Source organism: Chelonia mydas, chromosome 5 (assembly GCF_015237465.2).
Source record: "Chelonia mydas isolate rCheMyd1 chromosome 5, rCheMyd1.pri.v2, whole genome shotgun sequence".
NCBI classification, from domain to species: Eukaryota; Metazoa; Chordata; order Testudines; family Cheloniidae; genus Chelonia; species Chelonia mydas.
Genome location: NC_051245.2, coordinates 98,748,469 through 98,771,367, shown reverse-complemented (window position 1 = coordinate 98,771,367; position 22,899 = coordinate 98,748,469). Strand labels below are relative to the sequence as shown.

The 22,899-nt window shown below is 41.2% G+C and overlaps 1 protein-coding gene across 7 annotated transcripts in view; it reads right to left on the bottom strand.

The window, feature by feature from the left end:
* The window catches only part of SMARCA2 (SWI/SNF related, matrix associated, actin dependent regulator of chromatin, subfamily a, member 2), a 182,645-nt gene extending 174,641 nt beyond the window's left edge, over nucleotides 1-8,004 (bottom strand). For 3 of the 7 annotated variants that reach the window (XM_043547243.1, XM_037901872.2, XM_043547241.1), the window contains exons 1-2: nucleotides 7,818-7,951; nucleotides 5,901-6,049 (exon numbers count right to left, since the gene is read on the bottom strand). The gene's annotated coding sequence lies outside the window, so the exon portion shown is untranslated. Of the gene's footprint in view, nucleotides 1-5,900; nucleotides 6,050-7,817 lie in introns of all 7 variants that reach the window. The other 4 variants (XM_007065585.4, XM_007065583.4, XM_043547242.1 and 1 more) reach the window with 4 other exon arrangements.
* Nucleotides 8,005-22,899: the final 14,895 nt, after the last annotated feature.

Here is a 22,899-nt window from a genome sequence, read left to right as displayed (position 1 = left end):
CCATGGGATCCAGAGCTAAGGCAAAAGACCTCCTGGGGATCTGCCAGTTTTGTGACCAGATCATACAGCCTTTTCTGGACCAGTCATTGTTGTGTGGGGTGCAGAATGTTCGTATTCTGTAGAATTTGAATGAGTTATCAGGGCCAGATAAATACCTTGACCATAAAATGTTTGAGCCTACTGCTTTGTGTGTGTCCAGAAGACTTCACTGAGGTGTTTGTAAGAGGGTGGCTGGGAAAGCCTAGGGCAGGGGTAGTCAATTATTTTTTGTCAAGGTCCAAATTTCTTGGTCAAGGTATAGTCAAGGTCTAGAGAAAAGAATACTAATGATAATAAGTAAAAAGATTTTGGGATCTGTTTAAAATAGTCTAGCGGTCTGGATTTGGCCTGCAGTCTGTCTATTGACTACCCCTGGCCTGATTACAGGACACCTACGTTGAGTCAAGTGATCCCAATGCAAAAGGCAGCAGGAAGCCACAGGGGTGGGGGTTCCTACAGTGAGAGAACTGCAGAGTGAAGCTGCAGGGAAAGAGGGTCTCCTGCAGTGGTCCCTGAGGAAAAGAGAGTTCCTCAGGATGAAGGGGCTGTGCCCAGCTTAAGCCTGGGTGGAAGATATTGTGTGTGCATGTGAACTTTGTTAATTTAATAAAACATCCAGGCCTTAAGAAGGGCTCTGACTGAAAGACAGAGTGTGGAGTTTGTTACAGGAGCCCTGGTGAAGGGGAAAACAAGGGCAGGGCACAGCAGAGGCACCTCTAGCCACAAGGGGGGCACACAGTCATCGCTGTTACAAGTACTCTTGGTTGCTAAATATTACTAAACAATACATAAAGAACAATGCAGCAGTTTCACTGGCATTTGCGTGCCCACTGGTTTGATTTTTAAACACTGATAGCAGCTGAGCACATTACAGAATGCATACAGAACCACGTTAAGTTAAACAGTCCACACCGACTGTCTCAAATAGCTCTCACCCCCTAGTGCCCTAACCAAGCATAAACCTGGAGTTACTCATATTAAGCAAATGGTTGACCAACATATAGGTGTTTCATTATGCTCTGAAGGTAAAAAAATCTGGTGGACCAAAGTAAAAAAAAATCCTTAGCCAAGAATGCCTCTACCTCCAAATCCCCAACATATCTGTCTGCTGATCTCATTTGGAATGATGGCCTTTGAGGTAGTCAGATCTAAACCATTTAGGGCTTTATCTATTAGAAACAACACTGAATTACTCCAGAAGCAGAGTGGAAGCTACTATAGTTCACAGAATACAGCTGTAGTATGGGCTTGTAAAGTGTAATATGCAATCCACTCTAAGGGCTTGTCTACACACGAACTTATTCTGGGATAAGGTAGGGCATGAATTTAAACCACTATAGTTGTTATACTGATGTACCTTCCCAGGTAGACACACTTATTCTTATACAAGAGAGCCTTTTTCCAGGTTAGTTTATGTGGCTTTCTAAGCAGTTTAAGCTAAACCAGAAAAAGCCACTCATACCAGGGTAAGTGTCTACCTGGGGAGTTATAACATCCTGGGCAAACAAGCCCAAAGAAGGCATGCTTCTATATTCTACCCTAGGTGACGCTCTGAGGTGGCCTTTAACATTAACCATAGATAGTGAACAACGTAGTATTACCACCTAGAATTAACAGAGGCATGGGTGCTTGTTGCTGTTCCACATCAGGGAAAGGCTGCAACATCTTGGCTAGATCCAAATGAAATAAGCAGAGCATGCCACCGCTATTACATGGGTATCCAAGAATAGTTGGGCACCCCAAAGGACCCAGAGACTGCAGACCACTTTTTCATAGGACAGATATACTCTAGCAACAGACAAAGCAACCACACATATTTTCAATTCCTCTAGTTGTTGCCTCTCACCAGCAAACAGAACCTTGATCTTTTCCAGACTGAGTCAACCTAGATTGGGTCTCAGCCAGATAACGCAAAGCAAGGAATCTGGACCATGAGGATCTCATGGAAAGACAAAGCAGAGCTGAGTGACAGCAGCATGCTGACAGCACTGTAGCCCAGAGTGCCTCACAATGTTAGGATGTTACAATATTCTGATGTTACCTATTGGGATATAATGACCATTCAACCCATCTCCAGATTGAAGTCATGGCCAGCAGGTGCTTTTAAAAGATACAACAGAAAAGCAGGATACTTTGTTACTGAAAGCAGAAAACAGGGGGACACCCTTTCTGTGTCAACACGGAAAATAAGAATTGCATTACTAACTTTTCATAACATTTGCTTAATTTTTGTAAGTAAAAAAGTCACATTGTATAACTGAAACCAAAAAATTCCAAAAATTCAAATCAGGAAGCAATGAAGGCAACTCATTATAAAATAAAATGAATGAACCACGTTTAAAAATAATTCCAGTGAATTATGCATCTGTTAAATTCTTATAAAATACCACAGCATTAGACAACATCTAATAGAACACTAATATTGTTGTTTAATCACAAGTGAGCAATTCTGTGAAAAAAGGGTACATAGAACATTACAAACCAGTAAAGGTGAAGGACCAGATCATCAGCTCATGGAAACAAGTGTATTTCCATTTATTCAGTGGAACTAGACACATTTACGCCAGCTCAGGATCTCGCTTCACATATTTAAGTAATTCGTGATAAAGAACACTTTTGGAAGGCAACTTGCAGTTTGGAGTACAAACCAAAGGAGTGAGAAATAAGTCCCACTGAACTGCCTATCCTGATGCTAACTAAGATCAGGTCTCAGAGTGGTAGCCGTGTTAGTCTGTATCAGCAAAAAGAACAAGGAGTACTTGTGGCACCTTAGAGACTAACACATTTATTTGGGCATAAGCTTTTGTGGGCTAAAACCCACTTCATCAGATGCATGCAGTGGAAAATACAGCAGGAAGAGAGAGAGAGACACACACACACACAACATGAAAAAATGGGGATTGCCATACCAACTCTAACGAGACTAATCAATTAAGGTGGGCTATTATCAGCAGGAGAAAAAAAACTTTTGTAGCGATAATCAGGATGGCCCATTTCAAACAGTTGACAAGAAGATCTGAGTAACAGAAGGGGAAAAATTATGCCCAAATAAATCTGTTAGTCTCTAACTTGCCATAAGATCAAGTTCTCTCCCCAACAAGTCTGCATGTGGAGTTAGTAGCACTCTTCAGTGATACACGTGTGGATTGTACTCTGTTTAGGAGGACTGAAGACTGACTCAAGGCTTTGCTGATTGGTTAGGGATTAAATTACTATACTGTGACCTTTTCTGCAGGCATTAATCACAGTTATTGAATGTCCTCTTCATGTCAGATTCTGAAGAACACAAACCATCCATTATGCGGTGGGAGAGGAAAAACAAATCATTGTATTATTTAGGGGCACAGATTGACCTCGTCTTCACAGGGGGGAAAAAAAAAGGTGTGTTCTTAACCCAAGTTATCTAACTCAAGGTAAAATCCTAGTGAAGACAAGGCAGTTTGTAGTTTTCATACGAATATCTAACTCACACACTGAGCTACCTGAGTCAGGTGAAGAACACACCTTCTTTCCTAGTGAAGACACAGGCTGTTTGAGGTGATGTGTACTCCCCCAAATATTTTTAACATTATAGTTAGATACCCCAGACTTTGAAAATCTGGTTTTGCAATAGCCCCTTCTACCTTACAAGGATAAAAAAGAAAGAAGAAGATGGAGGGGGAAGAGAAAGACTTTTGAATGAGGAAGAGGGGACTTTAAATGTGTCAGACAAAAAAATTCCATTCACATCCCCAATTTCATTGTCATGTCATGTTTGCAAACTACCAAACTTGTGTGTTAAAATGAGGGCTTGCTCCACAATGTTCCATTCTCTATTTTATCTTGCTAATGAGTCATAAACTTCTGCCTGCCACCATTTTCATGACAAGTGATCTTTATGTCACAATCCTGTGTTTATTACTTCAGTGGGGGAATCAATCAGAAAGAAGAAATTGCACTGAGGTGGGTGGAGGTCTAGGAGGCTTTCTTTTCATGCAATCCTCATCAACAGCAGCAAAAAATACACAAAAACGTGTTTAATGATTTGTGGCAGGCATACTCATTTGCTCTCTAGTGACAATTCCCCTTTAAAAAGGGATCACATCAATATTATTAAGCAGGACCATAATTTGAGAAAGAGTGCAGACATTTTTTTTAAAGTTATTACTGTGCACCTTCTGAGCTTAACTTCAAACAAAAACTGAAAATAAGATTTTCGGATATTAATTTTAGTTAGACTTCTGTCAAGAATATATTAAATAGAATTCCAACATTCACAATATAAAAGTGCTAGCTGGGTCACTTCTTTCTTGTCAATCTCAAGCTCAGGTATTGGTCAAAGCACTTTTCAAACTTGACGAAAAATGCTCATAGACCACTTTAGAAATGAATAAAAGAAAAAGATCTAAGACTGCTTTGAACACATTCTTGTGGAGCATATTTTCTATGAAACACCATAGTAATGCCAGTCCTGAAGCTGAGACATAACTCATAAGAGAGATACTGTATTTAACAAAGCATTACCTTCACCTCTGTCAAGTCCACATGTGTCTCACGATATGCCTAACTTTGAATTTATTTAAAAATGCTCATTACTGGTATGATCTTTTTGCCTCATACTGCTAATGTGTTACATATGGGCATAAAACCTGTCTCTAATCCTGTCCTTTTGGTACATCATTTTTTTTCTTTGATTAACAAAGAAAAAAAGTCAATGAGAATAATAGGGCAATTAGGTTCCCAAAGAGAAAGTGTGCCTTGATTTGCATAACAATACACTAACTCACACAGCAAAAGCTGCCCCACCTCCTAACGTGTAATTGGTATATACTACCGAAGGAATGGAATTCTGGCTTAACATTCATTGTCCTACTCCAGACCTCCGGGGTTAGTGGCTGGAACTAAAGGATACTGAAGTAAAGGGTTGTTGTTGTTTTTTTAATGCAAAGGAGAACAATGCTGTATATGAGAGACCTGGAATATGCCTTTTTAAGAAAAAAAATAACCTCAGTATTTAGTTTGCTATAATTTTCAAACCTTTGTATCTAACTCTTCATGCAAATTACTAACCAGTTATCTAAAATCTTAATCAAAATAACTATAAGAGAATGGAACCCTCTCAAACATTTGTAAATTTTGAGAAGTAAAAATGAAGGGTAAAACTGCAAGCACAAAGGAAAACCAGCTCAAATACACTCTACATAACAACTAAGATTTAATCAAAATATGCATTTAATAATAAATTTAGTGGCATTGATTTTTTTTCAACCTAATTATTTATTGTAGTAAAAACCTAATTCACCAACATCTCTTTGCTATTCTGTAGTATTTGTTATAACACTATCATTTTGTTTGGAAAAACAAAAACCAACAACATTATAAATTTCCTCTTCTCTGTTTGCGAAGTAAAAGCTTTCAAGAGTTAATCTAACGTGGAGTGTGGGGGAGAAGCACCAAGCATTATACACACATACAAACTTCTGATTAAAAATATGAAAAGAAATCCAAACTGAACTGTCCCCCAACCCTAGACCTTGAGATAGTTGGAGAATGCAAGTTTTCTCACTCCGGTTTTCTTCATTAAATAGTAAGCTTTTGCCTTTAAAACCCCACAATGAATCTTCCGGGAGTTTTGCATAGGCCTCAAGTTTCTATCTGGCAACACACATAGGTGCTTCAAGCCACACACACAGAAAGACACAGGCACTAGCAAGCACATTTAGTAGAGCCATATTTTCCCTCCTCCCTTTCTGGAAAGTTTTAGACCCGATCGACAAGACCTAAAAATCCATTTTGCAGGAGCCAGCCCCATTTCCTTCTCTTACTTTACAGAGCAATGGCTGCAGTCAGAGCTTTCCCCTGCTGGGTTAAGAGACCTTTACCTTAATGAAGTGGCACCAAACAACAGATCTAGGCACGCACAAGGGGGTTTAGAAGCCAGATGCGCGGACTGAGAGCATGTTTCATGGCAAAGCTAGGCCTGTCTCTCCCCTTCTTCCCTCCGTCATCATGTCATGCTGATCAAACATGTCTGTGTGTGTGTGAGAGAGAGAGCGAGAGTCTGTATTTGGCGGCTGTGACTTCCTGATTCTCTGCTGCTGATCACACACACGGGAGGGGGGGAAAATCCCCAACCACCACTAAACCTCGCCTCTTCCTCTCTCCAAGCAGAGGCAGAGAAGCTAGTTCAAGCTGCCCTCCTTCTCCTGCTCGACTCACTCAAACGCACAGCGACCAGCAACAAACTGCAACATTTGCTGCTACCCCCCCCCTTCTCTCCTTCACTTAATCGTCAACAGAAAACTTTTTTTTTTGGTAACCAAAAAAAATTCCCCCTCCCATGGCGTAGCGATGAGGCTCCCTTCTCCCCACAGAACACAAATGTATGCTAACATGAATGTGCATGCACAACGCCCCCCACCCCCAGCTCCCCCCAAAAATGACTGACACATTTTTCTGTGCATACCGGAAATAAAATGTTTTTTGCTTTGAAGGTGATTATAAAAATTGGAAGCGCATGTTATGCCACTCTCTGCTTCCTAGGCTGCTGCAAGGAGGGGGGCGGGGGGCTGCAGGAGAAGGGGGGGGGGGAAGAGAGAAGCTATTTTAGGAAGTGAATCGCGACACCTTTCAGCAGAAGAGGAGCGACTGACTAAAGCGTTGATGTTTTGTTTCTAATGGCATAGAGACCCCGTGACTAAACTATAAGGCAACAGGACCTGCAGCCGCAGCTCCTGAAGTCCCAGCCCCAATCTTCTTTTCCACCCGCCCTCCCGGGTGTGTGTGTGTGTGGGTAATGTTTGTGACAGTCAGACAGGGAGATTATCCGGATCATGGCCTCCTTGGCTTTGCTGGTTAACGCTGCTACTCTAACAAGCATTTCCCCCCCCCAAATCTTTTTCCTCCTCCACCCCAACCTCCGCCACGTCTATTTAAATATTTGCATTAAAATAAAAGGACCCCCCCCCCCAGGCAACAAAGCCCCTGCAAAACACCTACAAACTGCAACGTTTGCCCTCTCCTTCCCCAGGGCAGGACACAGTGAACTTCAACATGCACCACTCAGCTGCAGCCGCCCTCGCCACATGCACCAAATCTAACCCTCCTGCCGCTGCCGGATCGGGGAAGGGGGGGGGAATCTCCCTTCCCCCACCCCCTCTTTATAGCCACCAAAACACAGCCAGAGCAGTCAATGGGGAATGGGGAGAGGAAGAGAAGACCAGCCTATCCTACCGACCCCATCGCAGCCACTGAGCTGCTCCTGGGGGGGGCTGTTGCTTCTTGGGATCTATTTCTGTCTCTGCTGCTGCCTGCCCGGAGCCTTTTTAAACGCTCGCTTCAGCAGCACCACCAAAGGTTGCGAGAGCAGCTGATTACTGTTATTTATTGCTGGCTCGGTTCTCCAGTCGCCTCCTCTAAAATGCAATAGATTGCAAGCAACGTCCCCTGTCCCCTCCTCTGCCAGGCTCCCTCTCGGTGCAGCTGACTCCGAAGTCAGGAGCCGGGCTTAGGAAAGGTTTTAATGATTATTTCCGAATTATTTTGATCCAAAACTTTCTTCTCTCCTCTGGGGGAAAAGAGGGGGGGGGGTCGTGACTGGTCCCTGGGGGCGGTAACGATGCTTTTTTTTTTTAAAGACGGGGGGGCGGAAGGTGGCTAGGTGCGTGCGTGTCATCAAATAATAACTCATTCTTTCCCAAGGAGCCTGACCAATGGTGCAGGTTCCGAGTGCGTTAGCAGCAGGCGGCGGGGGTGCAGGGGAGAAAGGGGGTCAGAGGGGAGTTATAAGTTATATTTACCTTGCTTCAGAAACGTGGCGCGCTGGAGGTCTCCCCTCTCCCTCTCTGAGTGACCCAGAGTACAGCACCGGAGAGAGAGGGACTAGATTATGAATATGACTTCATTGATGACAGCCATTCCCTCCTCTTCCTAAACTCCTGCCCCCTGACTCCTCCCCCTGCTTCCCCCAGCCCTTGCACCACGGCTCAGGAAGAGGCGCTGCTACTGGCTCCGCTCGGAGCGAGCTCCCGCCTCGCCGGCAGAAAGGCCGATCGCATTGGTGGCTGCGGCCTGTCACTCAGCCTGCTGCCAGAGGCGGAGGAGATGTACAAGAATGTGGGGGGAGAGAGAGAGAGCGATGCGTGTGTGTGTCTATAAATGTGCATGCTACAGCCCCCCTCTGTTTGTGCCTGTTTCAATAAGGGGTGCAGGGGCCAACCGGGTTTCCTGCACCGTTCCCCTTCGCTTGGTCTGTTGGCATCTGTTTGGGTTGGAGCAGAAAAGACTGACGGGCTCCAGTGTGAGAGACAGGGACTGTGTAGTAGGAATCGTGATGATAGTAGTTTGGGGGTAGGTGAAGAAGGTGCTGGAATTTAACTGTGCCTGTGCCTGCCAGTGCACGCCTGCAGAGAGAGAGGGGGAGGTGAGGGTTGGGAGGAGAGATCTGAAGGCTATTTGTTGTACCTGGTGTTTGTTTGTTTTTAAAGGGCACCGCCAGGCATTGTCATGCATGCTGAAACTTTTTATTCCCTTCCTAATCTGTGATCATAGACCTTCCTTTTGTGAAAAGGGTAAGGCTGCAGAGAACATTCCAGCTAAATCTGTCTGTCAATCAGTTGGGCTTTCAACTTCCAAATGCCTGTTAATGAAGATGTAGCACCAGCCGTGATATACTATTCTTTACTAAATATTCCTTCAAGATGACATGGGGGTTGTTTTGTCATTGGTCTGGAAAAAGCTATTAAACTGTTCATCAGATGTAATCTGCATGTAAAAAGGCTGCAACTGTGCTAGGAGGGAAGTTGGGGGTGGATCTGGTTTTTAGAGATAGGAAGAGTAAATTGTGTAGTTCTGTTAACTCCCCTCTCTCTGTCTGCTTTTCACCCTTAAAACTTGCAATACTTGCTCCCTTACATGCTGGTGAGATAACTTAATTATGTAGGTGGTGTTTCCCCTTCCCCACACTTACCTGGTCCGCAGTCTAATGCAAACCTACAAATCTATCACATTATTTCTAGAGAAAATACCTGTTTTTATGCAGTGTTAGTAGTGAATACATGAAAAGGTTGTTTGTTTGTTAAATTGTTGGGCCTATTATTATAAACCCTGACTAATGTGGATGCTTGACCCTTAAAATTAAAGCAATTTGATGATATTAAAAGTATGATGTATTCCTTATTTTGTAATGTAATAGTCTGAATTAGGCATTCCAAGTGCAGTTCAACTGTTTGGTTGAGGACTTTATTTTCTGCCCTGAAGTAAAATCTTATATTAAGAGAAATTTCACAATTAAAATTACTGACTATATAATTGAGCAATGGTGTTTGAAATGCAGGTCCTTTATTGGTCTTAGTGACCAGCTGTAGTAGTTAAGAACCTGAAACAATGGGACTGTACCACGTGCTCCATATGGATTAAATGACAGGTATTGTTTACATGGGTGGACTTTTGCTGGTAGTATTCAGATCAGTACTGGCCTGCCTGATTATAATGCTGGGTATACAATGCTAATTATCGCTGATTCTGTGGTTTTTTCCAAGATCTTATTACTTGATCATTAACTTCAGCTCCTTAGCTATTCATGAGTATCAAAATGATAAAAGATAACTGCACCAAAGAGAATCAGTATTAAGCCTCAAATAGCCAATAAAAAAGTTGTTCCTCAGAAGAGGAAGCTGGTATTGTCATAAGCTTCAACATTGCCTATACAGAAAAGACTTACTTGGGAACAAAATTAGTGAAATGGTAGTGCACAATGCAAATGTGAAGCTGTAAGTAGGTAGGAGAAAAGCAAGGATAAAATATTCAATAAATGTACGTTAACTTTATTTTAATCTAATTAAAATGGGACATCAAAGTCTTTGCTTTGTGTCTCTGACCATGATTTACAATCCAGCATTTTAGAGATAACAAAATTAACGCCCTTGTGAGGAGGAGAGCACCACAAATGCAGTGGACTGGTGTTTTGCACATCCCTCACCCCCATTATACAGCCCCCTCTTTTATTCAGGGCAAATGTGCAGGCCTTCTGCCCTTTATCTCTGCAGAGGAGAAAACAAGTCTTGCCTGGGGGGAAGCTTACATAGAAAACTGCTCACCTGCATTGGCCTTGAACTCAGGAGAAATCAAAACAAATGGTCGTTCCTTTCAGTAAAAAAAGATACAAAGAGGGCAAATAATATGAAATTAATCTTCCAGGCACAATAAAATGTTCAACTGATGTTAGGGGTAAATGCACTGATTACTTTTGTTTGTGAGAATTCATACAGCAGCAGATTTTATTTGAGACTATGGGGACTCCCGTATGTTGGATGGATACCTGATACCATACTAACATGGGGAGAATTAAAAGAATTCTTCTGCCGATTCGGCCTCAAAGAATTCTTTCACAACAGTGATGACACCACTCACAATTACCATGTCTCCACCAATAGTCATAAGAGAAAAGAGTCATCTGACTGGACACCCCACAGGAGACAAAACTACACTTGCGATCCTTACATTGGTTGCCCCAAGAAAAAAATTGACTGTGAAATCCTTAACGAACATCACATCCACAACAGCCTCTCCACTGGTGAGAAGATAGCTATACAGTGCCTGAAATCCAACCACCAGACAGTGATCAAACCAGTGGACAGGGGGGCGCCATCACAGTCCTTAACCACGATGTCTACATTGACGAGGCCAACTGACAATTCTCTGATACCATCTACTATAAAGAACTCAAACAAGACCCCACACCAGAATTTATCCAGAAATTTAAGAATATCATCAAATACTCCCACAACCAACTCCAAGAGAAACTACACCCTCATCCTCCATGAACCCACCCTATGATGCCAGGGACCTTCTACATGCTTCCCAAAATATACAAACACAGTAACCCAGGCAAAGCCGTCATATCTAGTCATGGTACTCTTACCAAGGGAATGTAAGGAGTTGTAGAAACCATCCTCAGACCACTCACCAAACAAAGGGCCAGCTTTCTCCAGGACATTACCAACTTCCTCCAGAAACTGCAACATTAAAAACCTCCTTCAAAACACTATGCTTGCCACCATGGATGTCATCTCCCTAAATACCATCATCCCTCACAATGTCTGCATCGCTGCTTGCCTCAAATGTTTACAAGATAATGGACAACACACAGACATCCATCCCAAACACATTGCCAAGCTTGTCCATTTTGTCCTCACCCGTAACAGTTTTACATTCAACAACAAACACTTTGTCCAAACCATGGGAGCAGCTATGAGTATGAGGATGACTCCCTAAGATGCCAACCTCTTTATGGCCACCTTGAAGAAGAATGTAATACATCATTAAACAAATGATATACCCGAGATACACCAATGATATTTTCATCCTCTGGAAAGATGACTTAAACGCCTTCACAGATTTCCATGACAACTTCAATAACCACCATCCATCCATTAAACTTTCTCTAGAACATTCCCACACAAGCATCAACTTAGTGGACACCACGATCAACTTCAACAATGGAACTCTACAGACAACTTTATACAAAAAACCTACAGATCACCACACCTACCTACACAGATCCAGTAACCACTCCAAACACACCAAGACATTGGTTATCAACAGCCAGGCACTCTGATATCATGGAATATGCTCCAAGGAGAAAGGCTGGGATCTATACCTTAACACACTTAAAACCACCTTCACCAAACAAGGACACTCCACCTGAAAAATAGATGGCATCTTGGAATGGGCCACCTACACACCCCGAGAGAACCTGCTTCAATACAGAAATAAACCCCCCTCAACCGCTGACCACTAGTTGTTACCTGCCACCCTCCACTGGAACCCATACGGGCTATCACCAGAAATTACAACCCATATATGACGGGGACCACCTCCTGAAAGAAATCTTTCCTGAACCTTCAAACAACCCCCCAACCTATCTAAGTTCATCATCAGAAGCAAACTCCGCACAGACTAGGACCCAACAACTCAAAGCAACACCAGACCCTGCCAGAACAACAGATGCAAAACCTGTAGACATATTTCCACTGCTGTGATCAGCACCTCCCCCGCGCAACACACCTTTCAAGATCCATGAGTCCTACATATGCCTGTCACAGCATGTGCTGAATCTCATCCGGTATGGATGGCCCAGTAACAACCATGTATGTGAAACAAGACAATAACTACATTCTCAAATGAACTCAAACAGAAAAATAAGACAAAAACACCACATCACCTGTGGGTGAACACTTTTAACAAAGCGATCACGCTATATCTGACCTCTCCGTCCTCATCCTCAAAGGAAACCTTCACAACACCTTCAAAAGATGAGCCTGGGAGCTCAAATTCATAACTGTGCTAGACACTAAAAATCACTAAAAATAACTAGAGACACTGGATTTATGGCTTATTACAACAATAACCAACTAACTTCCCCCTGCAGCCCCAATTTCTCCTCCCCCCCACCACCAGCACTCGATCCACCTCAGGACTAGAGAGGTGTTAACAGGCCACTTCACCTTGAATGGTCCCTTGAAATACATGTTAACTACTTACGCTAAACAATCTGTTCCATCTTGTATTTAGTTGAGACACTCTGAGTACATTTCCCACACCTGACGAAGAGCTCTGTGTAACTCAGAAGCTCGTCTCTCATCTACAGAAGATGGTCCAATTTCAGCATTGCCAATGGCAATCTGTCAGTTGGGAAAGAAAGTCCCTGCTTGTAGCTTTCTGAACAGTCCTGAGTTTTTAAAGATACAAGCGTCAGGCACCTTCCCTGACCAGGCAACATTAACATCAGTGAAGCATCCCCGGTGACCCACCAATGTTTGCACAACCAGACAGAGAAGTAGCCATTTCTGTTGATAGACTCTGGGGCAAGGTGGTCTTGTGTCAAAATAGGTGCATGCATGGCATCTATTGCTCCACTGCAGTTTGGGAACCCCATTTCTGCAAATCAATCCACTATGTCCTGCATATGACCGAGAGTCACAGTCCTGTGTAGCAGGAGATGATTACCCTGCATACTTGCATGACAACAGCGGATTTTTCAACTCCAAAATTATTTCCCACTGACCAATAGCAATCCAGCATTGCAAGTTTCCACAGTGTGATTGCCACTTGCTTCTCACTGTCAGTACTGCTCTCACTCTGGTGTCCCTGTGCTGGAGGGCTGGGGAAGCTTAGCACACAGATCCAGGAATATGGCCTTTCACATCCAAAAGATCTGTAGCCACTGTTCATCGTCTCAAACCTTCTTTACGATGCAATCCCACCAGTCAGTGTTTGTTTCTTGGGCCCAGAAGTGGCATTCCACCATCTGCAACTGCTTAATGAATGTCAGTGACAACACTGAATTGGTTTTTGCTATGTCCTACAGCAATCTGTCCGCCACAAAATAATCATGTCCCCCACTACTGCGGTTCTTTCTGCAGCTCTGCAAATGTGTCCTGTGCTTGCTACGCTCAATAGTGCAGAGCTGTGCAGGTTCCATGAGTCTGTCAGAGATGGCAGACAGCAAGGGAGACTGTGTAGATTCATGGGATTTTTTAAAAAGGTATGAAAATTATGGGACATGGATGACATTATGAGATGGAGAAAGTTGCATGATGGGAACTTGACCCCTTGCTCCTCGTCAACCGTGTGTGATTTTTTCTGCCCCACCATGCATTGCCAAAACTTACCAAAAGACAGTGCACTAGACAGTTGCACGCTGGGATACCTACCCATGGTGCACTGCACTGTATATTGACACAAAAACTGCTGGTGAGTATGTGCAACACCCACGCAAGGAGCCAAGCGTGCATATGCACAAATGATATACTAACTGCAGTGGCTTTATGCTGATGTAACTTGTGGCGGCTAACGTTTGTATTGTTGACGTGGCCTAACACTGTGCTCCCTGTGAATAAGAAGGAACAAGCAAAACTGAAGGCTGGTCTACACACAACCTGGCACCAAAATACGTAAATCTGTTTTAATTCACACTTTTTGTCATTTTCTTGCAAGTCTGTGTATGGATACTCTTATTTCTGATTAAAAATAACTGAAAGAACAAAAGGCATGAATTAAAATTGACTTAGTTATTTCAGTGTAAGTTTGTGTGTAGGCAAACCCCAATCAGGAGAGCTTAAAATTTGGCCTATGGAAATGGAGGAGAGTTCTGATTGTAGATTGCTGTCTTAAAGGCTGAAGTTTATAATCACTGAGGTAAAAAAGCCATGAAAAATTTACGACACAGTCAACTTCAGAGGTACTGTCTGCCTACAACTTGCTTTTCATGCCCTGTAAATTGCTTACAAGTAACATTATTTTTTTTTCAAGTAGAACATCAGTTATAGAGGAAAGAGTCTCTCACCCCAAGAGATTATTGTAATGGAAGTGGTAAACCTATTAAAAACAGTGAATTTAGAGCCTCTGTAAACTGGTGCAATGCCATTGACTTTAATGTAGAGATGGTCAGAATTTCTTTTTCCAATGAAAATTTTGACTTCTAGGTTAAAAATAAAAACCTGAAATGTTTTGGCCAAAACCTGAAATAGTTCAATTCCAAAATGCCACTATGGTACCTCATGGGAGTAATAATTTAGGTGCCTCATACTCCCATTCTGCTTTATAGGCTGAGCTTGCTGGTTGAGCAGTATCTCTGGCGATGCATCTTTTGGTGAGGTGAATCAGTGCATCATGGGATTCAGCCATAGTGCATCATAGGAGATGAAGTGAAGTTCCATAGAGGAAAATGAGGACATGAGGCAACAAAACTACAACTTCCATGAGGCACTGAGATGGCATGTCTAATTCATGTTTGGGTTCTGATAAAAAAACTGTTTTTTTTCTCTTGAAAAGCAGCTATTTCTCATAAAATATTTAATTTAGTCAAAAACCTAATTTTCCATTGAAAAATAATTTCAATGGAAAATTTTCAGCCAGCCCCACTCTACAAAGTTACACATATTTGCATCAGGCTTGAATTTTGCTCTATTGCCAAAATCATCCCTAGTGTAATTCTTTGGCCCAATGATCTGGGAGGAGCATTAATTCATTTTTTGCTGTGAGTTACCAAATGACATTCTGGTGTCCAGCTGGCACCCAGTTATCATTTGTTACATTTTTACTGAGTTCTACTTTTTTCTAATTATAATTAGGTAATTCCACTCTCCCGCTACTCTCCAGACTTAATGAGCAGATCTCAAAAACAGTTAAAGTGCCAGACAGCTATAAGCTAAAACTTAATTCAGAAAACCTCTATCTCGCTGAAACCAATGCATGATAGGAAGAAAAGGTGAAAGCACTTCTTACTAAGTGGGGTAAACACAATTATTCTTCATCTACACTGGCAATTCTTGGGCAATCTCCCACCATTGTTCTAGCACTTATGCAGGCAGCAGTAGGAGTTCTAATGTGTCAGGCCACAAACCTTTCAATCACTGTGTCTTCTAACACCCGCTCGGAGCAGTGTTAGCAGGAACAGCACTAAAAATGCTAGTGCTTGGTTAACACTAGCGCTCCCACTGTTGCTAGCACAATTGGAGCTGCACCGATTGTACTGCAGCAATGGAAGATTTTAAAATTGCCAGTGTACACAGTTTGCACATAGGGCAGAAAAAGGGCACGACTGTTGGATTGGGAGGGAAGAGAAAACAATGAATTCTTATTGTATACCTTCAATGGATATGATGATTAAACATGCCCAACGCAAAGATGAAACCCTGAAGGCCTAGTCTTCCCCTGAGTTAAACCTGAATTCAGTGGGGCCCAACTCTACCAGTGAAGGGAGAATCAGGCCAGTAATGTTTGAATTAAATAAATCAATTTGCAATTCAGAATTATGAAATGAGATGGACTTACTTGCATGAAGTGGCTATTGTGGGCTTTGGAAAGGTTGACAGGCAGCTTAAATCTGCATAGATCAAAGTTACACATGAGCTGGCCTCCTGATATGTGGCAGTTTTGTGACTGTCCTGCACATCAGGGTGACATTCAAACAAATACACGACATAGAAAAGTTAGATGGATTGCTCCACACTGAATGCATAGAATGTGCCATATACTGCACCTTTGTTTTGCATACATTTCACCCTTCTTCCAAACTGCCTTTGGGAGTCATGTGCTATGCATGTTTGCTCATCTAGGTTTAATGGCTGGGTTTTCAGCACTTGCTTTTGTCCTTGCATAGTTTCTTATCTGTATGTGTTTTTCTCCACATTGTGCCTTCTTCCAGTTTTCAAGTATGAATCCATTTACACAGTCAGATCTGTACCTTCATCAACATTGCCCATGTCAGTGTTACTGATATTACATATTTCTGATGGTAGTTCCCAAAGTAGAACTAGTATTATTTAATAACTAATGTTCAGCTTATTAGCAGTCTAACGCTTGTCATTCACGTAAGAATCTGAGCCCAAAAAGAATATTGTTTCTAGTTCTGAGGCATACAACTACATTTATCCCAGGTATAAACCTGCTTAAACCAATAGATTTAAACTAGAAATTGATTTGGCCCATAATATATAACCTTTGACCAGGATGGCTCAGTAATTATTAGATAACACAGGTTTTACAAACAGTGTGTGATGCTGGTCCTCTCAAACAATAATCAGTTGCCAATGCAGAAATGAAATGCATACCTGCTAAGTGTGTATTTTCTCCTATTTAGTCCACAGCACCAAAGGATGGGACATCCTCCCACTGGGAACCTGAAAACAACAACACTACAGGGAGAAAAATTACTGCAGATCCTGCTGACTGGAGAGAAGAGGGTAAGATAAAGATATCTTTGTGTGTATACCTTATCATGTTGGGAGACCATCATATTCTACAACGACAGGCATGCTATAACCTAGATCGATAAGTGGTAAACTACAAAGAAACCTATCAATAGGACAGGGCATTTCCAACCTTCTTCCCAAGAATTTCTTGAGCCAACAGTAGGATTTGTTTACCATCTTCCAACCTCGCCATCTTTTTTCAAAGAGGACAGCACAATAAATCAAAGATAGGCCAGAAATTGTGTTTGGAAGATTTATTGGCACATTCTCTCCAAACCAGCTCAAGAAAAATGTTTTATGTTAAGAGGCAGAGTTTGCTTACCCCCACATAATAGATTTATATCAGCATTGAACTTTAGAGGAGTTACACTGGTTTAACTATGGGCTAGTCTTCACTGGCAACGTTAAAGCACTGCTGCAGCTTCAATAAAATTTGAATATTACCCTACTTTACCTCATTATGGGTTTTGTGTTGATTGATTAGTGCATGGACTTTTTCTTCTTTTCTATGTAGAATGTCTTGGGGCAAGGACTGGTTCTTCCTCTACTCTCTTGTACGGTGACACGCATACTGATTGTGCTCAATAAATAAAAATATTTGTGAATTGCTACATAAATGCAAGGTATTATAATCTTTAGCAGTTAGCCACTGGAGTGTAAGCCATTATTCTGTGTTTGAATCTAAGCATTAAAATGGCAAGGGGAGGACAAGCATTGATCAGATTCTGTGTCTTTACTCAAAGTAAAAGCTATTCCGACTACTGAGGGAAAAGGAGAAGTTTTGAAACTTGTATAGACATTCAGAAGCCTGTACAGACCAAGTAGAAGACCAAAATGAGTGGCAGAAACTGGTGGAAAATAGTGGAAACTGAGGATGTAGAAGGAGAAAGAAAGAAAGAAGTTCTGTATTACATGGCACATCTGAGGAATGTTCTTGTGTATTGTTTATTCTAACAAATATATATATAAGGGAAAGGATGGTGTTGTGATGAAGGCATGGAAATGGGAGATGTGGATTCCACTGCCAGCTTTGACACAGACCTCCTGTGAGAAGTTACTAAACTCTTCTCCACCTCAGTAGAACGGGAATGGTATTCCTCTGTGTCACAGCTTTGCTAAGTTGTAAATCTTTCCAGAGTGTAAAGCACATTATGAGCTTATCATGTTCAAAATATTGGCTCTTGATCCACCTGTTTCATATAGCGGAATATACAAGATGTCCAAATGTAGAAGTCTACAACCTTTTTGCTCCCCATTTTGGTAAATTTCCTATCACAAATATGGAAGACATGAATATGTGACCTAATGCACTTTTTTGGAATATAGCAGAATACTGTCAGAGCAACAGTTTAATACAAAAACTGCTCTTAGTATTGTAGGCACATGGATTATTACACTTTGTGGAGCTGAAAGAGCAGAATCAGGTCCTTAGTTTGTACAGCCTTGAAATAACTCACTTCTAATTCAAAAAACAACAGAGCAAGATGGAGCTAGAAAACTACAGGTGTTTTAAAATGGTTCTGTTAGAAACTATCGGGATTAAAATGAGTGCTCTGCTAAGAGTGGAAAGGATTTTCTTGCTTTTCCTAGTTTGTGAGAGGTAGATACTGTTAAAAAAACCTCTTACATTTGAGAATGTTACTGATTCCTGGAAATGCCTGACTCTAAGATTCCTGGTTCAGATGGCTTCAGTGAAGATTTTAGTCTGAGTTATGTGTAGAATAGACTGCCAAGGGCAGCAACAAAGAAATGAAGCTATGAATCTATTCAAAAACAGGCCAGAAAACAGGATCTGGGAAATATACATTGTAAGTTTGTTACACAATGCAGTTGTGGTCCTCAAGTTTTTAAAAGATCATTCAAGTATTGGGAGAGAATTTAGAAAAGGGCAACACCATTCCTGTGGGGTATGAAGGGGAGATGACACAGTGTCTTAATTATAACATGCAAATATCTAAGGGGGTGGGGGTGTTATACAAAGACCCTGGAATTAATTTGTTTAGGTTAAAAGATAAGAGCATGACTCATTGCCATGAACTAAAATAGACTAAGAACAGATTGTGGTTAGATATTGGAAAGGGCTGTGTCAACTAGAGATTTAAATATAGTGGTGCTTGCTAACATCAATAAAAATAAGAGAAGGATAGATTTAAAAAAAACTATTTATTTATTTAGGAAGTATTCATTAACAGGTTTACAAATCCTAGCCATGTAAATATCAGATACAAAACAATAATAATTTCAACAGTGAGCTTTTGTTTAAAGAGACATATAGTAAGATATTCATCAGAACTCTGCATATCAGGATGTTACAATATTGCAGAGTGAGCATCATTACAACACCTATCTATAGTTTCTACTGATTTTATTAAGCCAAGATAAATCTCTGACAACACATTTAACACACCAGGCATGTCTATCAAATGTTAATATTCAAAAAAATTGGACAGGTGCGCTGTTTTCTTTTTTCCTTCTTTCTTTTTTTCCCAGATGAATGTGCTTCATCTGAGTATTGAATAAATGGTAACCAAATGTCTATGTATCCATTTGTCCTCTATTTTGCTGATTAGGTAATCAGTGAATTAATTTTTCTGTAATTTTTCTGCATATTTTTGTAATAATTCCTTAGATAGATGTACTTTTAGAAACATCATTTCTGGATACAGTGTTCAAATGTGCCATGAGGCAGTTCATGGACAGTAATGTGAATTCATTGTTTCATTTACTATTGTATATATACACATATAAATATATATTAACCTCACAGCAAATAATAGCTTAGTGCAAGTTGATAACTTAATTGGTTAATAACGTAGGGAAAGCATCCTGATTGGTTAATTATTACATCACACAGTACTTTAATATCCTGTGCTACAAAGAGCCATAGGAGACACATTAAATAGCCACTTGCAGCTCAGATAACTTCTTTCTACAACTCTTCCATAACTTGCCTTATATATCTTGTTAAATATAAAGGTCCAGAATTATGTCACCTACATACACTAGTCTTCACTTTAAACATTGACACTGAAATGCTGGTCAAGGTCATGGGTGCTACCGTAGATACAATATGTTACCCTGTCAATTGTTCAGCAAGAAGAAATAGAGCTGATAAATGTCCATCTCTATTGTATCAATGGTCCAGATGCAGAACTGGAAGTGCTAAACATGTACTGGTTAAACCCGCAAGTTATGTTTTCAAGGGTGTAATTTTAAGTGGGACAAGGTGGAACAGAGCTTGCAAATATAACCCAGGTACAATACAAGTCCTAACCACCAAGGGGAGGGGGGCAGAAAAATGGGATTAGCAGGCTAGAAATTTTGCACAAACTAGTTTGCACAGTGTAGTAAGGAAGCTGATCACAAGCACAGCAGAAAGTGCTTGTGACAGGCAGGGAGATAAACTCAGAGGAATCAAGACAGAAAGAGAAAAGGGAATCCTGACAACTGCTGAAGTCACTACCAGCATGAACCCCAAAGAGAATCACACAGAGCAACACAGACACATGGGATAGATACTATATAGAAGAGAGGGCATCAAATATGTTGTTGCCATTGAAAATACATTATATAACTGAACCATTTTCATGTTAAATACACAGACTCCATTGAAAAAGATATATTAATCATGGGACAAACCCTGAGTTCTTCACTCTGGCCCTCATCCTGCAAGCTTATCTGCACGGGCAGACCCTCACATACATAGCTCCAGTGAATTCAATGTGGTGGGGAGGAGTCTGCTCACATGTATCAGTTTCCTGGTACTGCACTCAGTCCTTAAATCATGCAAGCCCCCACTTAGGCCAATGGCCTGGTTTGTACTTGCTCAGAGCCGGGGGAAGACAGGTCTAAAAGAGGCAGATACCCCAACAGTATACACAGATACATTTTCACCACTACTGTATCTTCTGCTAGAAGCAGCTGCGGTGCAGAGCTGGGTAGGTACCACATACATCTTTTTCCTCCCCGCCCCAGAGTCTAGCAAACCTGTGGGAAAAGCCATACTGAGTGAGAAAGAATGGCACTGTAGATTGTTCCCCACTCAACACACCTCAGGTACCCACAATTTCTCTCTCCTTTGCCTGAAGTCCCACCACCATTTTGATCTTTCCTCAAACATACAGTTAATGTCATTCAGTGTGTCTGTTTGGTTTGGTGCCACCACTTAGGTCTGCTGGCTGAGGTCTCTTGCTCCAGGCAAGGAGAGCTGGACCTGGAGGTGACCTGCCTGATGTTCCATGATCTGGGCTCAGGATATCTAAAAGTTTGACTAAAAGCTCTGGGTTGAAGACTATGGTCAACAATTTGACTCCTCTGGCACAATGAAAGTTTCTACAGCAAGGATAGCACTCATCAGTAGACAAGACAGAAGTTTTCTGAGGGGTGGTCTGAGACACTGAAATGAATTCCCACAGGAATGAAGGACAATCATAAACTTCATCACCTTCTTCTTCAAGTGGAAGGTGCATTTTATTGGATCTTGCCTTCTATAACATAAATGCATAATAGGTATATTTTAAAAAACAACTGTCCTCCCTCCAAAAAAAAATCCTCAACCAAACCAAACAAAACCTCCAAACAAAAATAGCCTACCAAAACAAGCCACTCCACTGCACACAATTTTCCCTGTAATGAAAGGATGAGAGAACAAACAACATATGACAGATGTTAGTCATGTTGCTTAATGCACTACTGGAAGGTGCTCAGGTACTAGTTATGAGCACAGTCCAAGAACCTAGATAGGATACAACAGAATCTGGCCTAGGTGCCATGACAAGTAAGAATAGTTCTGCATTTTGGTTCAGGTCCTAGCGCTGGCCTTCTTTCACACATTTCTAGGACTAGTGTGGCCAGGTTGACACAAGAAGGTGAAATTTGCCACTTCCATTAAAGGTAAATGTAGTCCCTAAGTGTTTCTATGTGTATATAGTATGTGAAGAATAATCATTTGTATTTACAAAGTGCCATTCAACCAAGGCACTCAAAGTGCTTTATATCATTAATTAAACCCACAAATCCCTGTGAGGTTGATGGGTATTATCCCAATTTTAAAGGCACAGAGAGGTTAAGGAACGTGTTAAGGAAACAGGTATAGAACCCAGGAGTCCATTCTAAATCCTGTGTTCTAACCACTAGAGACACCAGATCTTTGTTGATATTTTCCTGGCAAATGTCTTCTTGGCAACGGTCATAATTGCATGAAATGTGTTGCTATTGGGGGAGGGTGTTTTTATGCCAGATGGTGGTAGAGTGTTCCACAATATAGCCACTTTGAACAAATGAAGTAACAGAAATTATGACATGTATGTTTTACATATTGATTTTCCTCACTTGCACTGTTCAGGGTAGAGTTAGCAAAAACTTTCTGCACCTGTTAAAAGGGATATCTTCAAGACATTTAATCGATAGATCAAAGCTGTTTCCCATTGTTAAGAATGAATTTGTGTTTTTAAATTCTGTTGATGTCACTCATCTATTTCCATTTTAGTAAGGTATTCTTCTGTTTCAAACCTCCCAGGACTGAATAATGAAAATAAATGAGTTCTGTTTTTAAGCTATCCTGCAAACACCTTGTTGAATAACTTCACACATGTATGTTATGTGTTTGATGATGGCCTTTAGATTCCAAATATAAACAATAATATTATGAATGTTATTCAGATCATTAGGTACATAACAGCTTTGTTTATGGATAGAACCTATATCAAGACTGGTTTATAAGTAACTGAAGGAGGAAGCTCATTTTTACAACTAAAATACTGTACAACCAACTACTTTAAAGGTATGTCGAACTAAGAGACAATTTCCTTTTAAATCACATGGAAATTGTTACGTACCTTCCAGCTGCATTAATTTTTACATTAAAAAGTTCCAATAGGCCCACCTCCAAACTAGCTATGGCTGCAGTGTCAGTTTGTGCCCATTTGGCATGGCAGCTGAATTGCTGATCAGAGAAATCTGACTATTTGTCCTGTTCCATGAAAGTCAATTTTAGTCTTCAATCTGTACCTTTGACTATCACTCATGATCCACTGCCTTCAGTCAATCACAACTGCTCTTGGCATAATATAAGCCTAAAAACAAGAGACCAAATAATGGCTGAGTCACCTCTGTTGTGAGCAGC